Source organism: Lissotriton helveticus, chromosome 8 (genome assembly GCF_964261635.1).
Source record: "Lissotriton helveticus chromosome 8, aLisHel1.1, whole genome shotgun sequence".
In the NCBI taxonomy this organism is placed as follows: domain Eukaryota; kingdom Metazoa; phylum Chordata; class Amphibia; order Caudata; family Salamandridae; genus Lissotriton; species Lissotriton helveticus.
This window is the reverse complement of record NC_136069.1, coordinates 775426924-775444052: the sequence shown is the minus strand read 5'-3', so window position 1 is coordinate 775444052 and position 17129 is coordinate 775426924. Positions and strand designations below refer to the sequence as shown.

Here is a 17129-nt window from a genome sequence, read left to right as displayed (position 1 = left end):
TGCTGTACAAGCAGGCGTACGCGGCCCTCGACCCCCCGCTGCTCAGAGCTAGGCGCGATTGGGATGCGGACCTAGATTCCCCCCTCTCGGACGAGCAATGGGAGGAAAGCTGCTCGCACACGAATGCTGTGACTGGCAATGCCCGTCTTAGGCTGGTTCATTTTAAGTTCCTGCTCCGGCTTTATCATACTCCTGCCAAATTGTGTCGTTTCGGTTTACGAACAGATGACAGGTGCCTTCGATGCAAGAAGGCTGGAGCTGACTTTATTCACCTAGCCTGGACATGCCCGGGCGTGGCATCGTACTGGGTGGAGGTGTTTCACGTTATGTCTGATATGGTGGGAGTGGCGATCGCCCCCTGCCCAAAAATAGCCCTACTGGGGCATTCCTTTTCCGCGCTCAAGACGCACCGAAAATTCTTCGCGCTAGGATTCTTGCTGGCTAAACGCCACCTGGCCTGCAGATGGGGACGTGGGCGCGCTCCCAAATTCAAAACTTGGCTGACTACTATGTCCACTTGGCAAGAACAACTTCACAACTACGCTGAATTGTTACCCCACAAAATGCGACCCAAGGACTTATGGGGCCCCCTTACCGCTTATCTTCTCCGGACTCAGGAGGAGGACCCGGATGGCCCTGACCAGCAGGGATCTCCGGCCCGATCTCACCCCCCGAGCGCTCACGACCACGGGCCCGACCCCCGATGAATCACCCCTATCGTGCCTCCTGTCCTTCCCCCCCCTCCCCTGTCCCCACTCCCGCGGCCAGTTCATCATCACGCTGCCAATATGCAGGGTTAGTTGGGACCTGTCGGAGGGTGGGTGGCACAGTCCCAGTGGCAAACTCCTTGGATAGCTCCTGCTCTCCCCTCCGACACAGAATGGGAGGGGGCTCGCTGGCCGTCCTCCCATCCTCCCTCTTGGGAGGGGTATCCCGCGAGCTCAGACATGACGGACGCGAGATGTGGGTACGGGTAGCACACCTTTCAGCTAGCACATACGATTCCTGACTACACTCCCCCATCCCCGCACCAGTTTCAAGTGGTTACGGGGCTGCAGAGCAGGCCGGACCCCCTACCGACACACCATCGTGTGGGGAAACTACACTCTTAATGCTCTGCCCTGTAATTCCCTCTGCATTGCATGCTGTATGTGGTGCCCACGGTGCTGGATGGGACGAGACACATGTTTTTTTCACCAAGATTCCCTCTCAGAGTTGGGGGGGAGGGGGGGTGGGGGGGAGTTACACGGAAAATGACCTCAGCTGTTTAATGCTTAGTCTGTAAACCAGCTATGGACGCTTGCTAGAGGAGGACGAGTTATGAAGTGGAGTTTCTCACATTACAACGCTGCCGGCCCGGATGGGTTGTAGGCGACACGCTGTGTTAATTGACTGCACCTCTCCACATCGTAACCGCAATATTGACACCACCTGATGTTGCTGCCGGCCTGTCATACAAGGTTGTAGGCATGAAGCTGTGTATTAAACGCTTGCACCGAATAAAGGTCTTTAAAAAAAAAAAAAAAAAGTTTTGAAAATCCCAAGCATGGACAATTCTAAAAACATTCTGGGGAGAGAAGTGTATTGGATGAAAAGACTTCAGACCATAATGCCGCATGGTCTCAATGATAAATTGGAGATGGCATGTTTCCTTTAATAATATATACCAGTAATTCCGAGAAGCACCGAGGGATCGTAATTAGTTCAGTCAAAACCACCCTAGCAATCACTTCGCTTTTACTAACACTTCTATAAACACACAGATGAGCACACGGGGGATCACTATCGTGAGATTGATGTGTTTGCATTTAACTATGATTGTTAATTTGATATGGTCATGGAGTTTATTTATATACTTTGATGCCAATTTTCTTATATGTGCATATACTGTCATTTGAACTAAGTTTTGGGTTGTTGATCAACGCTTATATGCAGTACAATCTTCATGATTACACACCCACATAGTAGCCATGAAAGATGATTATAAATCTTTTGTTTACATACACTGATGCCAATTTTCGAGTGTGCAAAAACTGTCATCTGAACTTAACTCAGGTCTGTAGACTATGAGTTGTGATGCATTATAATCTTTGTTATGACATATATTTTGTTCTTTTACAATCACGCTGCATGCAAGTGATGTTTCTCACCTCACAGGTAATTGTGTACACATTCGAGTCAGCTCATTCACGTTTAAGGACTTAGTGCGGAGTTTTCTGCACATCACTTAATAAGCATTTGATTATCACGTTTATTCTGAAGACTAAATAGATTTTGCGTGTTTAACTTTGTTCCGTGTTGTTAATAAATCACAGACCACAAGTCTGTTTTTAGTGTTGACACCCCCGATGATTACGTCATTGTGTTATTGCGGCTATGAGGAAGTGAAGTTCTGATCGAGATGAGGGACTCTCTGCGTTTACCATCGCAGTGGATGATTACGGCTGTTCATTCCGGAATCTAAGGAGTTTTGGAACAGTGAGCACTTTTCCCGAACGGGTTTCTGAATAGGAACGTGTTGGCCTTAGTTTTGAGTTCAAATCAAATCAAATTCAAAGGCTTTATTTGAACTTCACGATTGAGATCATAGAAGCATACATTTAAAAGGTGCCTAACACGTTAATTACAAATTGTACAAAATTGTTACATTTAACAACATTAAAAGTCAGTTAGTGCGAATAGAAACATGAGAATCTAAAATGCAATTCGATTGCATAGTTTTACATTGAGTTCCTGAACTTGATCAATATTTTTAAAAAACTGGATGCAGCACGTGCAACGATATCATTTTCTAACTGTTGCAACCTAGCAAAAGCGGTATTATAAGTACGGTGGCCCCATGCCCTCAAGATTGGTTTTAAGATTGCCCCCCTAGGTACCGTATAGAATTTGCAAAAGAGAATACAATGAATATTGGATTGGGCAGAGGTATTGTCACAAGGGCAGGTAAGGATCTCCCTAGACCAGTTGTTACAGGCTGGGAAGGTGATTAAGCGAAAGAAAGTACCAAAACTTAAATGAGTTAATAGCATTCTAGAATAACAGTTTAAGTCATTTACAAGATACAATTGGGGCCCTTTGTTAACAGTAATTAACTGGAAGTCCGTGACAGACTTTTTAAGTTTTTCCCAGACCCATCTCTTGTTGGCTAAGTGGTCCAGTGCCATTTTTTTCAGTACCTTTCTTGCAACCACCTCCATGCTGGATTGTCTCGTGAAGTACTCTGGGTGGCCGATCTCAGTCATCAGGGCTTCAACGTAGGTCAGCCATTTAATATTACTGACACCATCAAGAGTTAGGCAATCAAAAATTAAACTGCGGTTTAAGGATATCTCGGGAGTAACCCACACCTTGTGCCATAGTAATATGGGCGAGATTTGAATGGCATCTAGTATATAAGGTAAGCCCAATTCTATGTGTTTAAGGTAGGTTGGTGTTGATTTAGAGGCCCCCAACAAATATCTGAGGTACTGATTCTCAGTTAGTTGAATTGGTGATGCATTTTCTATTCCCCAAATTCCTGATCCATATGTGGCCGTGGAGATGCATTTGGCCTTGTAAATTAGGGTCAGTTCCTTCACAGGTCTGCCCCCTAGTTTGGCCGCGAAGTTGTTTAAGGCTCCTACTGCCCGGTAGAAAGCTAGATTTCTTGCCCTCACTGCAGTATGCCAAGTGCCTTTCCTATCAAAATTTATTCAGAGGTAGGAGAATTTATCAATTGTCTCAATCCTCCTGCCCTCAAGGAATATTGGACAGGGTTTTTTCTTGGTGCCATGCCCACAGGGCATCGAGTAGGTTTTCGTGATGTTAACTTTTAACCCCTTGTCTTTCATGTAGTTGGCAAATTTCAAGACAGCCCTCTGTAGGCCTAGCCTGGTTCGCAACATGATGGCGGCATCGTCTGCATATAGGAATATTGGCACCGGTTGCCCCCTGATTGACGGATAGTCGTACTGAGACTCCTTGAGATGATTGCCAATGGAGTGTATATATAGGGTGAAGAGTAGGGGTGCTAAAATGCACCCCTGTCTCACACCCCTCCTAATGGGGAACTTGGCCGAACATTCTCCCAGTCGACCAAAGTGCACCCTGGCACCTGCACCCCTATAGAGTTCCTTGATAAATGTAAGAATTTGTTCATCAATGCCCAGATCAGACAATGTGGACCATAGGGTATTATGGTCCACGCAATCAAAAGTTGAGCTCAGGTCCACGAAGGTGATGAAGAGATTACCCTTCTTGGCCTGAGTATACTTTGATATAACAAGGGACAGGTTCAATCCCTGCTCAACTGTGCCCTTGCCTGTTCTGAATCCATATTGAAGGCTAGAAATGATGTCACCCTCCTCTGCCCACAATTGAATTTGGTTTAAAATTATACGGCCTGCTACCTTCATTAGGGCATCTAGGAGCGAGATTGGCCGGTAGCAGGTAGGGTCGCTCCTATCTCCTTTTTTAAAGATGGGAACGACTATAGCTTCGGTCCAAGTCGGTAAAAACCCATGGAATTTTGCACTATTCATGACGTTGGTTAACATGGGAGCCCATAGATTGATCTCATTTTTAAAAACATCTATAGGGACACCGTCCGGACCGGGAGCTTTGCCTGAGGGGCTTTCTTTGAGTGCCACTATAACCTCTTCGCAAGTAAAGGTGATCCCCAGCGGGAAAGCACCCAGGGGGTTGTTATCATAATGCTCTGACATAGTTACAGATGTGGGGTTTGCGGGGTCAGAGGGGTTTACGTTGTCGTAAAGATGTTGGAAACGAGTGACCCAGGATTCCCCATTGATGGCAATATCTATCACATCTGTCTCTTTGTTCTGCAAGTAGGGGGCATTGACCGCCTCCCAAAAAGCGGTTGCATCCCTGCTTTTTGAGGCAGTAGTCAGAGCCGACCAGGCCTCTGACTTCAGAGATTTTTTTCTAGTTTTAACAGCTGTGTAATTTAGCTTTCTGACTCGGCGGATCTCCATCAAGGATCTCGGGAGGCATGCAGTGCCTTTTTTAAAACTTTGAGCGCTTTGGTACAGTTGTTGTCAAACCAACCGTTTGGGCGGTTTGATTGTGAGCGATATTGCCTGGTCAATAGCTTTTTTAGTTCTACTTGTATTTTTAAAAAAGAGTCCAAAATTTTAAGTGGCTCTTGTATGGGGGACAGGCACATGTCAATTTCTTCCCTACATATTAATACTAGATTTTTTAGCAATCCCACTGGGTTCACTGTATCCCATTTGATGGAATATCCGTTTCTTCTTGCTAAATTGATCACCGGTTGGTATAAGAATTTGTGCCCCCGGGTTTGTTCGTGCCCATCAGTTTTTACACAAAAGGAAATCCGGTAATGGTCGCCATAGATGACATCCAGTGTTTCCCAAGATGTTACTATCCGGGCATGGCTTTTAGAAAAAAGAGTAAAATCTATTATTGAGTTGCACCCCCTCCCATGGAAAGTTTGCTGGAACTGGATGGGTTGGGAGCATAACTCATTAATGTAGGATAAATTAAAATAAAAGATCATGTTGTTCAGTATGTCTCCGAGGTTGGAGAGGGTGAAATGGGTCGGCTTGTCGTCCTTATGCTCACCTAGGCCACAAGTGCCCTTCGGGCTGTTGGGACAGACAGTACAATTGAAATCACCAACCCAGGTCAAAAACATCCCGCCTCCTATCTGGGCCTTTATAGAAGTGACACTATGCATCAATTTATTGATGACATTTTCGAAAGTCAAAATTAGTTTGGATACCAACAGGCTAATGGGCGCTCAACCAAATTAATATCAGGGATAGGGTATATCTGTTAGTGTAAATTGGTGCCTCTAGAGGTAAGATGCGTACCCAACATCAACAACTCTCACCAGAGTGAAAGCTACAAAATTCTACAATAACCTCTGAGCACTCATATCGAAAACCAGTTCGTGTATAAAAGAAAATGTTCCAGGCAAGAGTCACTTGTCTCAAATCGCAAACTTGTAATAGAAATGTCCATAAATCAAAATAGATGAATATTCCTTGTTGTTTATTTTCTTGCTTCAATATTCAGAATGATGATACAACAGCCAAAAGATGGTACAACAGCCAACACGTGTTTCGTCGTGTACAATATAACACACTGACTTCTTCAGGGCTGAAACCAAATAAACATTACCCACAATTATTACACGAATAACGTATGGCCAAATTTAAAAGGAAAGGGAATGCCTGCCACCTTTCTGTTAATATAAAAGCCCGCTAAGTGTGTAGTTTTAAAGAAAAGAAAGAGAGAGAAAAAGCCACTTCATTTGCTATTCTCTCCAGAGTTTTGTGAGTAAAGTAAAATCCCACTACCAAGAGTAAAGAAGAGTGAGGCGGTAATCAAAATAAAACCTATATTGAAATTTACCTATTTATTCACCGTCTTTCGAAACTCTTGGATTCATATTTGAGTCAAATAAATTGTATTTCTGTGAAAAGAAACCTTATGTCAACATTCATCTCTTGAATAACTATGTAAGTAAATAAATCATCGATGTATTCGGTCAATAAGGTCCTCCTTATCATTCAAACAATAAGCTAGACCACTGGAATTTTACCTCTATTTGTTCACTCTATCAAGGATCAGTAATATATCCCTTCTGATTCTTCCAATATTTAGTACGCCTAAAATCTGAAATGAAACTAAATATCACTTATAACAGTCTCTCATAACCAAAGTATATATTACGTTGTATTCCTCACGAGTACACTTACCCAGTATAAAGTGGGTGCTGGGTTTAGAATATTGGCCTCCTCTTTATTATATTGTTCTTCCCATCATAACTGCAACAATAAGCAGTAAATATTACTCACTTGTAATCTTTGCGTTAGTCTGTTTAAGTTACGTGAGTGCAATAAACATGACTCACCCATATAGCGTATATCACTTAGGTATGGGAATATGATAACTTATGTCTTTCGTGCTATATCTCGTTCCTATTTAAAGTAAAAATATGCATTTAACATTCTTGCTACACACAACCTAAACTGGAAACATATTTATATTTCAAAAACTCTCACCAAATGGTGATTGCGTAATCGCACGTCTTCCCTTCTCCCAAGTTAGTCTCAGTTCTCCCTGTCCCTATAACATATGGTGAGAAACATCGTTCAAAACCAGTATTTACTCATAATCGATCTCCTCGTGTGAAGAGTAATGTGCACTCACCCACAATCAGAATATATGTGGCCTGTAGTTGGAGGTCGCTATTATCCTTATATCAAAAGTCCACTAAAAGGTAACACAGTAATACCAAAATCAGAAACAGAACTAGTAAATATGCAAAAGTAGCTAAATCATATCTCCCTATTGCTCAACAAATTACGTCTCCACTGTTACTTAACGGCCTCCAGAATACGTGTATCTCCTCCTTGTCAAATAAAAATAGTATTAAAAACCCTTTTATCTACCGAAGTTTCACAAAGCAAGAATATCCACTGAATTAAGTATATCAGCTACCTCGTAACGGGCAGCAACTATCCTCGCTGTCCCCACTCGGCGTCCGGTATCAGCGCCATCTTGTAGTGTCTTTATGTATTCTCAAAGTGTAAGCGCCATCTTGGAACATGTTCCTTTTAGGTATTTAAGTATTAACTCGAGTAAAAGTCACGAATTTACTCTAATCCTCAATAGATAAATATCAGGATATTCGTATTTGGGAATCTGATTCTGTTTAAACTACTTCAAATGGCTAAATCTATACATCGTCAAAAGTGAGTAACAGTTATGCTCGTGTGCAATGTCGGTTTGGCCACATTTAACTAATATTCATAAAAAATCATAGTAAATCACTACAAGTGTGGTAAAGTGAGGTAAAGTGATAGAATAAAGAGTGCCAATGTTATCTGCAGATCCGGGAATAGATGAAAAGTAAATAGCTAAATAAAAAAGATTTTTTGTAATTTAAAATAAAAAAATATAAATAAATAAAAAAGGGGGGAGGAGGGGAGGAGAATGTGGCCAATACGTTCGTCCAAAATTCCAATAAATTAAAACAATGATAGATATTAATATTTGAAAACATGTCATAGCAGTCACATTCAAGAGCATAATAAACTATTTCCACAGTACACTGAATGTGAACAAATTCAAGGCTCATGCATATAATTACTATATAGCTATAACATTTCAAGTTCCTTCATCATCATTATTAAATTCACAACCAATTATAGGAAAATTATTTATCAAAGAGCGCTCCATAGCTGATCTATGGTAATACATTACATCCCTAAATTGTCTTAATCAGTACCTAAGAAGAATTGATATTCATTATCAATATTAAGACCTAGTACAACCGCTTTAAGCTTCATAATCCAAATTACCTCCTTGCGTCTGAGTTTCAGTAACCTGTTGCCACCTCTTCGATCAGACGTCACATGTTCAATCCCATGGTAGCTAAATTGGTGTCCATCTGGATCTTCACTATTTTGGACATAATGGGCAGCAATGGGGTACCTTGTGTCTCCATTCTTCCAAGCTCTGATGTGTTCCATAATTCTATCCCTGAGCCTACGTATAGTGCTGCCCACATAGATCTGTCCACATGTACAAGCTATCACGTATACTACAAAGGTGATCTCACAGTTAATATAAGTGTCAATCTTGTATAATTCAGATCCATTATAACTGAAATTCTGTACTTTCTTTCTGGCCCATCTACAGCAATTACAACGTCCACATTTATGGAATCCTGTCAATGTATTCCTAGGCCAAAATGTACTAGTCCCAACAGGGTAACTGGGGCTTAAGTCATTTGCCAAAGTTTTTCCTTTCTTGAAAGTTATGGATGGTCTCTCTCCAATAAAAGGTGACAAATCCTTGTCAGCCTTAAGTAAATGCCAGTGACGATTAATAATAGAATAAAGTCTGTTAGACTCTGTGTTGTAACAAGTCACTAAGCGTACTTTCTGTTCATCCTTATCAGTATGTGTTCTATGTGTCAGAGTTTGGGAACGCCTGAGTCTAGATACTCGTCTCCTCGCTTTATCTTTCACTGCTTTGTCATAGCCTCTAGCTCTGAATCTACTGGTCATGTCTTCAATGTTATTCTCAAATTCCTCATCCTCAGAGCAATTCCTCCTGGCTCTTACCATCTCCCCATAAGGGATAGATCTAATCTGAGAGCTAGGGTGGCAGCTAGTAGCGTGCAAGATCGAGTTACAACTAGTTTCTTTTCTATACATCTTCGAACATAGTTTATCATCCTTGATGTACAGTTCCACATCTAAAAAGGTTATCCTCTTCTTATCATACTGTGTGGTAAACTTCAAATTAACATCATTATCATTAAGATAGTCAAAGAAGCACATCAGGTCATCTAGGGTACCAGTCCAGATCATGATACAGTCGTCTATGTAGCGACCCCAATACTGTATATATTCAATCAATTTTTGACCGCGACGTCCCCAGATCCACTCCCCCTCGAACCACCCCATAAAGAGGTTCGCAAAGGACGGAGCGAATCTGGAACCCATCGCGGTCCCAAGGCATTGCCTATACCATTTCCGATCAAACATAAAAACATTGTTTTTCAGTACAATAAGCGTCATATCAAGTATCATCCTCGTATGTTCCAGTAATTCAGCCGGAGAACTGAGACTAACTTGGGAGAAGGGAAGACGTGTGATTACGCAATCACCATTTGGTGAGAGTTTTTGAAATATAAATATGTTTCCAGTTTAGGTTGTGTGTAGCAAGAATGTTAAATGCATATTTTTACTTTAAATAGGAATGAGATATAGCACGAAATACATAAGTTATCATATTCCCATACCTAAGTGATGTACGCTATATGGGTGAGTCATGTTTATTGCACTCACATAACTTAAACAGACTAACACAAAGATTACAAGTGAGTAATATTTACTGCTTATTGTTGCAGTTATGATGGGAAGAACAATATAATAAATAGGAGGCCAATATTCTAAACCCAGCCCCCACTTTATACTGGGTAAGTGTACTCGTGAGGAATACAACGTAATATATACTTTGGTTATGAGAGACTGTTATAAGTGATATTTAGTTTCATTTCAGATTTTAGGTGTACTAAATACTGATCCTTGATAGAGTGAACAAATAGAGGTAAAATTCCAGTGGTCTAGCTTATTGTTTGAACGATAAGGAGGACCTTATTGACCGAATACATCGATGATTTATTTACTTACATAGTTATTCAAGAGATGAATGTTGACATAAGGTTTCTTTTCACAGAAATACCATTTATTTGACTCAAATATGAATCCAAGAGTTTCGAAAGACGGTGAATAGATAGGTGAATTTCAATATAGGTTTTATTTTGATTACCGCCTCACTCTTCTTTACTCTTGGTAGTGGGATTTTACTTTACTCACAAAACTCTGGAGAGAATTGCAAATGGAGTGGCTTTTTCTCTCTCTTTCTTTTCCTTAAAACTACACACTTATCGGACTTTTATATTAACAGGAAGGTGGCAGGCATTCCCTTTCCTTTTAAATTTGGCCATACGTTATTCGTGTAATAATTGTGGGTAATGTTTATTTGGTTTCAGCCCTGAAGAAGTCAGTGTGTTATATTGTACACAACGAAACACGTGTTGGCTGTTGTACCATCTTTTGGCTGTTGTATCATCATTCTGAATATTGAAGCAAGAAAATAAACAACAAGGAATATTCATCTATTTTGATTTATGGACATTTCTATTACAAGTTTGCGATTTGAGACAAGTGACTCTTGCCTGGAACATTTTCTTTTATACACGAACTGGTTTTCGATATGAGTGCTCAGAGGTTATTGTAACATTTTTGAAAGTGTTTAAAGGCACATTGTTATAAAAATTGACTAAAATCATGGTCTTGGCATTGCCCCACCTAAGAGTTAGAATTTGATAATGTTCAGTGGGCAAATGCCTTAATACTTTAATCCCGCCCACAGTGGAGACATGCGTGCATATACCACCTTTGTTTCTGCCCTGGGAGCTTATTAATGCAGGTGTGTGGAAAGTCTGGAACCCCAGTGAATGGACTGCTTCTATTGTCCAAGTTTCCTGGAAGCAAAAAATATTGTGCTTGACAACTAGGTCGAGCCATGATTGTTGGCACACTTTGTTTGCCAGGCCCGCTACATTCCAAGAAAGCATTTTATGGGTAAGATTTGTCGACTTAGAGGTGGTGTTTTTAGCTGGTTCACTATCTACCGCGGCCCTGGGGGAAGACGAAACTGTCCTAGGTTGGTGTTCAATATGTACCCTGGAATCCAACAATGGTTTAACTATTTTCTTGTCGATCAAATGGTCTGGAATCCCCTGATCCATTTGTTCCCTGTGTGTAATTTTGTTCCAAACTTTATCTATGAATAAATTACTCTGGGAGTTAGTTTGGTATACAGGGGGCTTAAAAGATTGATTTTGCGTTTTCCCCGCCTGGGCAGCTATCTTCTGTCAATCTAGGTTGTCCAACCCTGCCAGAGACTCAAAACGATTGCCCAAGGGGATACGCCATCGTTGATTGTAGGCTGGCTGAGGTTGTCTGCCATAATGATGGAATGGAGGCCTATCTGTACAAGATCGTAGATGATGTGGAGGAAGCCTAAAGTAGGGGGTCTAAATGTATGAGCTCTGGAGTTACAGTTAAGGTTTTATAAGGTAACACGGGAGGCAATAGTGGGTATGGAATTTAAGGGGGCCAGTAAAGATTGGGGATAAAGGTAACCCAGGTCCCGGTTAGATATGCCACCTTCTACTCTATCCAGATACCAATCGACAATATGGGTGACCACCCTTCGATCCCTAAAGTTGATGGTTACAACATCCCCCTGAATATCTTTGGGCCTCGGCCCCACCCATGCTAATCTCCTCACAAACGCTATTTCCCCGTTGATGTTAGGGGGCAAAGGTCTATTGTTACTTAGCCAGTGAATTACTTTATTTTTAAGATCTGTGTGGCTTTCTATCCTCCCTTCTCACCTCTCTGGGACGCCAGTGAGAATGATGACGTAAGGGGCTGCCTCTGGCGGTAAATCTATATGTGGCCCAGACCTGTTGGTATCCCTATTGGGGAGAAATGCCCTCCTTGGTGCTGTATTGATAATTTTGGGCACCTTTGTAGTTCCCCCTATTCCCACCTCCCTAGATGGCTTTGGAGCGTGCACTTTGTTAGTGGGTGCTGGTGTTTCCTTTAATGTAGATGTTGGGGGTTCCCCTGTGGTATCTATTGCTATGGCTAGTTGTCCACTAGGTGCACTTAATGGAGTATGTGGTGTCAGTTTCTTTAAGGCCTCACCGTTTGAATTAGTTACTTCCAATATTAGAGACATTTGTTCACCTAGCCTCCTGACTCTCTATATGAGTGGTAGTAGGAGAGATCTTACTAGTTGTTCCATGCTCTCCAGTATGCCTTCATTTGGAGTGAAAGTGGGGGGTAGGGTCTTATGGGTAATAGGTGGGGCAGGGGTACCTTGCTTCTTAGTAGGGCTTGTCCGCGGTCTAAACATCTTTGCTCGCCTACCCTTATGGCCATCCCCGGGCCGCTTTCTCTTTGATGTGGACCCCTGAGCTAGGTGTAATGGCGGTTCCTGAGTTTTCTTGTTCCCTGCGGTGGAAGTAATTACAAGCAAGGAGGGGAACTCCTCCCGGGTGGAATCTGGAGAGGAATCCAGATTTACCGTGTCGGTAACTCCCTCCTTAGCGGGATGTGTTATTGCCGGGAGGTCCTGTAGGAGTAGGGGAATCCCCGGATCGTTTGTGATATTGTTACCTTTATGTTATGTAGGCGGTGATATTGCACTTTGAATGGAGGCCAAGGAAGAACGCTTAATAGAATGGAGTTCTAGGGACATACGGTGTTCTGCAGCTGCGATCTCATGATCTAGCTTATTGGCAGCCTTCGTTAGAAAATGATCTATAGTCCCTCTAAAAGTCCCGCCCGCCAGAGAGTTCCTAATTGTGCTTAAGCCTTTAGACATGACATATTCAGGGTTTCCCGGGAGATTATGACATGTGGAATAATTTAAACAGAAAGAGTAGTATTGGTATAGCCCTCAGGGCAAGGAGGAAGTCTCTTACTTTACGTCCAAATTAGTGGGGCCAGGAGATGGGGCCCGGCCTTGTCTGGCCTCGGACGGCCGCAGACCGTCCAGCCCTTGTCCTGGGCTTCTCCCGCGCGCGTTCCCGCGACGCGGGAGGCAGGCGCGATTTAAAGCGCCTCCGGGCGCGGTGATTGGCATCTGCTGCTTGAGCCGCTGAGGAGTCTGGGAGGCGTAGTCCTTCCCACTGCGGCCGCGATGGTATTTGCGGCAGCGAAAGGACAAGGGCACAGCAGGTCAACAGCGTCGATGGGGAGCCTCCAGGAACCCAAGGTAAGTGTGCAAAATGTCCCCACAAGCGTCTGGCACCACCCGCTCCACCAGAGGCAGGCGTGATTTAAAGTGCCTCGGGGCGCGGTGATTGGCGTCTGCTGCTTGAGCCGCTGAGGAGTCTGGGAGGCGAAGTCCTTCCCACTGCGGCTGCGATGGTATTTGCAGCGGCGAAAGGACAAGGGCACAGCAGGTCAACATCGTCGATGGGGAGCCTCCAGGAACCCAAGGTAAGTCAGCAAAATGTCCCCACAAGCGTCTGGCGTCACAAACACTCTGTCAATGGCCGCTAATTTACGTAGTGGTTACTCATTATGGTCTTCACTTTGCAGGTTGAAACGGAATATCGAGGGAGAAAACATTGGACACTCCCGGAATTTACCACAAGCGCAGCAAGGTAGTAGTGCTTGTGAGGTTAGTGTACCTTGTATGTTTGCGCTTGACGAATTAGACAATAATAAATTTACTGGTGACGATGATACCAACATTCAGATAATTTATATTTCTGTCTCACAGAGATGCTGTACAGATTGCAGATTCAATATGTACGCCAGTGACTTTTGACATAGGTGAGTTCAGGTGATTCCTCTCAGTTTGTGTGTCAACTGACTAGTACGGTCTATTGATTTAGTTGTATGCTTACCTTTAGGCGTCCTGCATATTTTTGAATCAGCTGATATTTCCATACAGTTTGCGAGGATTTGCTTCACAGGTATGTGATAGCGTGTTACTTGCCAGCATAGTAGTGGAGTGTAATACGGCACAAAGGAGGTCAGCACCTGTAACCTCCTGTTTCTTTGTTCTTCCTTTTGTTTTTCTGTTACCATTGACCTGTGATAAAATAGTAAGCGGTGGTCTTTCTGCAAACACATTTTCTCCCTTTTGTGATGAGTTTTGCATGGCCCGCCTAAACACAACAGAAATGTATCATCCATACAAAATAGAACCAATCCCAACATGCTTCAACTGAAATGTTTTCCTTTTCCTTTGTTCACAGAATACCCCTGATTTCGGGAGCAAGTGTCCCGAAATGCATTGGGTCCTGCCAATTATTGCATAAAAAAGTTTTTAATTGAATTGTAAATCAGGTGTAGTATCGTCACTGAAATGTGTATACCTACAGCTGGTAAATGATTGTACACCATGTTGAATTGAATTGATGATAATTCTTATTAAACATGTATGTTAAATGCACATAAGGTCTAATCCGTAGTGCGTGTTGAAGCCCTTGTTGCCACCTGGGACTAGGCCCCTTTTTTAGTCTTACACACATATGCTTTGCAGGCATATCATTCAACACTGCACACATACCGAGATACACATGCTATTATAATAAGTAGTGTGCGCTCCTCACTCACATTGTTTGTTAAATACAAATACTTAGGCATATGGATCACTAGGACAGCTGAGGAATTCCTTAGCCTTAATATACATCCCGAATTAGACAGGTTGTGTGGAGACATAAAACACTGGCGGAATTTGCCGATCTCTGTCATGAGCACAGCAACATTATTCAAGATGATGGCTCTACCACGCTTGCTCTACGTCTTGCAGAATACCCCCGGCAGAATCCCTGTTCCCATCTTCAAAACAATAGAGGGGGAGCAATGCATAATACTCTGGGAGGGAGGCAGGCCTCGAAAAGTACACTTCAGTTTTCAAGAGTGGGAGACAGGAGATGTGGAAAGTCATTACACAGACCACACAAATTATTTATTCATTCTTCTACTTACCTAAGGCAGGGTATGAGCACTGCCTTAGAAACCTTCATTTATGTTTAATAGTATTCTGAATTCCCCCCATTGAACATCTTTGAGTAATTTCTGAGCTTTGATTTATTAATAATTGGTCCACAATTGTAATGTTTTTATTGACAAACAGATAATGTATTTTATTTATTTGATTCACATAAATTGCCATTACACTTTATAAATGCTTCAATATGACACGCTATATACAATGTATCAGGGGGTGACTGAAAATTTTCTCTATTAGTCAAGATTATTGAGCTCCTTGTTTCCCACTTTTTTCACCTTTCCTCTCTTTCGTGCCTGTTTCCTATCACCAGCAATCATTTTATAGGATTTAGAGTCATGTCTTGAGTTAAATTTATCCAACGGACATGGCATATCCACATTATTGGTGAGAAGGTAAAATAAACCCAGAGCGGCTATCAAATATTAACTCTCAAGCCCTCAGTTCAAAAGCCACTCTGTTCTATTGTTCATTACAAGGTGAATGCCATGCAGTCTCCCTCATATCTTGACATTGTAGCTGACCCCGGGCCTGTGTGTTCTGTGTGTGGTATGAATGCCAGGGAGACACATGTAAAGCCAGTAGAGAATTATCAGCAAAGTGACAACCTTTAATGACTCCATATTAAATGGGTTGAACTAGTGTCTAAAGAGGCCTTACTCTTTCATATTAATCTTAGCGTCCCGTTTATTAATTTTTTTAATAATGGCGACTGTAGTAATTTAAGGCTTTATATAAAAGGCATGACACTGTAAAATATGTCTCATAGTTTTGCAATACCTATTGACTTGTTTTACTAAAAACTTACCAAGATCTACACTCCACACGAACCAGGTTCAATTGATGTATGTGTAGTTTTAAAGGTCAGCACGATATCTGAAATTGCAGACATTATCTTTATTCCAGACCTACATATTGCAGCGCAATGGTGACATAATGTGTTTTCTTTAATTTTTCATGTCATCTGTTTCGCTCTAGAACCTGAAAACTTTGCACAAGAAGGTAACCCAGCAAAACCGAATGCTCGCCCTCTGGATGATACAGCGAAACCTAGGACAGGATTCCCAGGTTATACAGATAATAACGCACTTTCTTTCGTAATTTTGCTTATTGATTGCAGTACAGCTAAATGGTAAAATACATTTTGTTTTTACAAATTTCTAGGTTGCACATGGTGCTATGCTATATTAATCTAACTTTTATATGAACATTCCTCCATTTTGACTGAAGAGTTTAGGAAATGGTTATAAACACTTACCAATCAAGGCTGCAAGTACTATTTCCCTGCAGAAAGAACACATAGAGTTATAGAAGGGTAACCGTGAATTACGGGGATTTTCTTCACCAGTGGTTCTTAGTGACATCAAATAGACAATGAAGATGCTCGAGTTGCTTATATCACTCAGAACCCTGAGTTGAAAACCATCCCTGAAATTAACTTTTTACCCATCTATAATATTATGTTATACATGACCTCCAAAATCATATGCTCTCCTTTCAACTGCTACTCAGGGATGGGGAGACATACATAACACAGCCTCTCCATCCTGTCTAAAATTTAATTAAAATAAGTTTACCGGCAATCCCTAACCAACACCCATCACCGTCCATGCCTTTCTTCCCCCTCCAACAGCTGGGCTTTCTGCCAAAGAAGACAATCAGCACTGTGCAGTCTGGCTCTAAAAGAGCCCTGTCAGCCTGGCCTTGAGCGCCCTCATGGTGTAGCAACAGTGGTTAGCAAGTTTTTGTATCAACTGTAGCTATGCCAAAGAAGTGAGCTAGACGTTTAGAAACTGATATTATTAATACAGGATAACCATGCAGCCTTACAAAATCATGGGTGTTTATCATGCTCCGGTTCTATAGTACAGGAGAGAGCCCTGCACATGACCTATATAGATAACTGCACATGGGTAATGGTCATAGCCACTGGTATTATGCAGCAGAGGAGCACCAAATTATGCAGCACAGTAGATTAAATTATGTGGCAAGAAATAGCAAATTATGCAACATAATGCAGCACATTTTGTGAT

At 42.1% G+C, this 17129-nt stretch overlaps 1 protein-coding gene across 1 annotated transcript in view; it reads left to right on the top strand.

Annotated features, from left to right (window-relative positions):
• The window catches only part of LOC144772911 (uncharacterized), a 2519762-nt gene that overhangs the window by 446554 nt on the left and 2056079 nt on the right, over positions 1-17129 (top strand). Inside the window, exon 10 of the mRNA XM_078657606.1 lies at positions 16075-16164. The gene's annotated coding sequence lies outside the window, so the exon portion shown is untranslated. The remainder of the gene's footprint in view (positions 1-16074; positions 16165-17129) is intronic.